Raw genomic sequence first — 4,738 nt, 5'->3', positions numbered from 1 at the left:
ACAGGACTGGTTTCACTGTGGATAATGACTCTCTTACCAGCTTCAGCAGCATCTTCACAAGGTCTTTTGCTTTGTTCTGGGGTTGATAGGCACATTTTGAACCAAAACACTTCATCTCTGGGACACAGAACCCGTTTCCTTCCTGAGTGGTATGATGGCTGGACATTCCCATGGTGTTAAATACTAGTGTATAATTGTTTGAACAGATGAACATGGAACCTTCAGGCATCTGGAAATTGTACCCGAGGATGAACCAGACTTGTGGAGGTCAACGATTCTCTTCCTGATATCTTGGCTGATTTCTTTAGATTTCCATGTTGTCACAAAAGGAAGCAGTGTGTTTGAGGTGTGCCTTAAAGTACATTCACAGGTGTGCCTCCAATTAACTCAAATGTTGTCAATTAACCTATCAAAAGCTTCCAAAGCCATGACATCATCATCTGGGCTTTCCCAAATAGTTTGAAGGCACAGTAATTTTAGTGTGTGTAAACTTCTGACTTTGGAAAAAAGTACCTGAGCTTGTGTGGGTACAGTAAAGCAAGTTAGGCCTGACGTTATTTTATGAGACTGACTGAATGTAGGAGATGGGAGGGAGTGTTGTAGGTGGCTCAGTGACTGGGATTTACTGGAAGGTCAACATTATTTACTCTCAATTTCGCCAAAGGATGTATAGTTGAAAAACTGCACGGACTGGATTCTATCTGACTTAATCATACTGAGTCATAAACAGACTGCTTTACAGTTCAGTATAACACAGTTTCCTTGAAACAACAAACAGTGCATTGGTCATTGCTGTAAAAAATGAAAAATAAAGGAGGAGGTTGAGCAGACAAGTCTTGATCTGTTTTACTGACATAACATGACTGACTTTTTTGAGGTCAAATTTGTCAGAGTCACACTATTGTAAAGGATCATCATTTAAAGTTCACCACTACTGCATTTAAAAACACAGTGGTCATTATCAAAAAGTCATGTCAAACACCTCATTCTTAGCTACTAATTTGTAGTGGAAATGTCCCTAAAGATCATCCACATAAGAAAGACTGTGGGGAAAAATGTGAACAAATTAGGAATTTGAAATTTTTCAGTTTTAGTTACAGGGAATATTTTGTATTTCTACAAATATAAAACAGTTTACAGCCCAATAAGACTGAGCAACGGATCTAAATATTATCAAAATTGAAACATGGACAAGTGAAATATTAAAAACACAGGAACTGCAACTGTTAGATAAAAGTAAAATGTGTCACAATGTGACATTTTGTAACGAAGCATTATGGTGCTCCAGAGATAATCCGGTTTACAAATGATCTTCAGTTCTCCAGACATAAGGGAATGTGCTTGTTTGGTACAGATTGCACAAAAAGGAACATTAATATGCTTGTGTTTTTTTGTTTTTTTGTTTTTGTTTTTTTGCAGTGAAAAAAAAATGCAAACAAAACCTCAAAACAATACCCACTAATATTGCCACACTTTAATATGTTACTTTAAAAATACTGCCAAATTCTATCAGCATTTTAAGAAAAGCAGTTGAAACTGTAAAACATTATGTTTCTTGGAGCCAAAAACAAGAATGTCCATCAACAGCAGGCTGTTGTAAAACTTGACAGTGTGAACTGAGCATCAAGTCTTCACTCAACAGCTGAAAAGCTGTTCAGAGCAGCAACTAGAATCATGTAGCCACCCCTGTTATTGCTAACTTTACTCGGATGCCCTGAGATAGGCCATTTTTACATGTTTTTTAACATCAAGTTAGGTTGTTCTTCCTTAGTTTCTCAATTAGATTTATTAGACAACAATTTGTCATACAATTTGGGAAATGTGTTAAAATGTAACTCATGTAACATTATCCTTTATCCCTTATTGTTTTCTGTGTTTTAGGAATAAATACTTTTTAAAATGTCAAACAGCATTGGTAAATCTCATGTCTGGAGCAAAAAGATTAAAGAAATATTATTGTTTGCGGTGTTTGTCTGCCCTTCATGGTACTGTTTAGACATTTCAAAAGAAGAAAACTTGTTCCAGCAGTTAATGGCTCTAGCTGAGGCAATTTTTTAAAATTGCATGCCCTTGGAAATGAAAAAAGTTTAAAATTTCAAACAAAAGTGGTGTTGCAGGCCATACAAAGTCCCTGTAAGTGTATATATGTGGATGTATCCATACTAAAGTTGTAGCCTTTGGTTGACATCTCACCCATTTTTAAAACCCCTAACATCAGGTGAATTCTTGTGGCAAGTATGACAAGCCAAGGTTCCAGTTTTTTTTTTTTTGCTATTGTGAGATGTGAAAATGGTGATATGGACTTATCTACCAACACCACCATCTGAAATGACACGGACTGAACCCGCAGCATTAAACACTAAACCTCATGTTCTCCTGCAGAGTCCTGTAATCAGTGATACAGTTCTTAACTGTTTATGTAAATTGCAACACTGTAAAACAATACTGGCAGCTGTGATCAGAAACATTTTACAGGAATTTCGTTACAGTGTACTTATATCACAATCAGTCAAAAATAATTCCAGTATGATTTTGTGTGCATATCATTTAGCCCTACAGCACAGTAAATCTTATAGTCTTACAAAGCAAAAATAGTGACTAGGACCATATTGCATCAGAACAGCCAAACATCAGATATTTTTGATCACTTCTAAATTTATTTATGTTTTTCTTAACTGAAGACTGTGTTTGTTTTTAAAAGTTGACCCTGCAGTTAATTGACTGATTGTTTAAAATCTGCTGCTCTGCACTGGAAACAACATGATGCTTCTCTTACTGAAACTACCCTGCCCTTAATCTGGTTTTATATCTAACGCCGCACCCCCTTCCTCCATCTCATAAGTCATACATCAACAACAATGGCAAGAACAAAAAAAAAAAATCTCTAATGGTGACTGCATACTGGGGCCCTTCCAGTAGAGTCTGCAATATGCTGCAAGGGGACAAAAGGAGGGCATTTTAATGGTTTAACAGGCCGGCCCTGTAAGGACATAGGGGGAGGGGAGGGAAGCTCTGCCCGGACTGATCAACCTCTCTAGCTATAATTACAGCCCAGTGCTTCACATGCCTAGATTTTTACTAGTTTCTCCTTCTCCGGTCCCAGCCACAGCTAATCAGTGTCTGCTCTCGAGAACCTCCCTGCAGCCTGAATACTATGAGCTGAAATGGTGCTAAAACACTTCATAACTCAGGTCCAGCCTGAGGGAAATAGTATTAAGGGTGTGGCAAGAAAGCAGAAAATGTGAGGTTTCTGTGAGCTCCATGTCATTATCATATGTTTCGGTGACATTACCCATCCCTTGAGGTAATTTAAATGCAATTGAATTGCATGAATACAGCTAGATGGTTTCTTGTTGTCACCCATGAAGACAGAGAGGCTTCACTGCAGCAGATGCATTATTAAAGCCTGGCCTTATTGTGTTGTCATCTTTTAAATAGGCTATACTGTTACAGACCATATTTCTGGGTGACCCTGTTTGGCTTTGCCGCTGCAGGACATGCAGCGTAATTCAATGAAATAGAAGATGGGGGGCAAGAATTGGCTGAGAGGACTAGAAACAGACGTAAGACAGAAAGGGGAGGTTTGAAGGTGGAAGAAGAGATCCCAGGATGAAGGTCAGTGCAGGTCTAATGCTCTGTATCTGCAGGGAGGTGATGGAGGGCAGGGTTTCGCCTGCAGCTGCTGTGGCCTCTTGACCTGCTGGAGGAATGGATGAGGCTGCCCCCAGCTTGTTTTTACACTTTTGCTGATCCACTGTTGCAGTGCAAAATAATCCACAGTGTAAGCTCCTTATCTACAGCACAATTTTGTGAAAAAGGAAGCACCAGAGCAGATTATTTGCAATTTGTTCTGAGACCAGCCCCCACACTAGACAACACATTTATACCACCAGTATTATGTAAAGTTGTCTTAAAGGTATAAGCTGCACAGAGTTCTGCATCATACTAGCTAGTACACTAATCTTTCTTTGATCAACTGTGTCAATTTTATACGCCTATCAAACATTGCAGACCTATTTTATCCAAAAATTAATAATTTGCAATTATAAAAGACCAAGAAGACGATGTAAGATTTGTATTTTAGGGGCTGGAACAGCCAAGAATTACCAAAACATTCACACATTATCTCAAATATTTAAAAATTCTAATATTTTTTGATTAACAAATCAGTTTGTCCACTAGCGTTTGAATCTGGATTTAATGAAAAAAAAAAAAAGAGGGAGAAATAACAAGAAAATATAAAAGCAAAAGGATGAAGGCGCAGACTTGTATGACGCTGTAACTGGGCCTGAATGTGTGTGTGAGTTTGTGTTTCTTGAGTGTTTTCTTGAAATCCACGTGTCTCAGCCATGGCCCTATTTAGCCCATCTGACATACAAATATGACTCCAACTACTATTCCCATAACGCACCTCGAGAAAAGGATGCTGTGACGTTGCAAGCAAGCTCAAAGACTCCTGGGTATTGAAGTTTACGAATAAATATTCCTTGTTGTATAAATAATATTTAAACATTTTGTTCATATTCCTATAGATCATCATGTGGAAAATATCCATTCTTAAATATCTCTGCAGAAAAAGACTTCAAGAATGAGAGATATTCTTTTGATAAAAAGCTGGAATACCACCAAGCAACTACACTTCCCATATGGCCTAGAGTTTCTGCGCATGCGTGCTGGCCAGCGGCAGGCTGTGTGTGTGGAGTGTAGTCACGTGGAGACGGTAGAGTCCACCTCGGTT

Source organism: Stegastes partitus, unplaced genomic scaffold (genome assembly GCF_000690725.1).
Source record: "Stegastes partitus isolate 25-593 unplaced genomic scaffold, Stegastes_partitus-1.0.2 Scaffold9, whole genome shotgun sequence".
NCBI lineage: Eukaryota > Metazoa > Chordata > Actinopteri > Pomacentridae > Stegastes > Stegastes partitus.
The sequence above is the reverse complement of the archived record's forward strand: the minus strand, read 5'-3'. Positions refer to the sequence as shown.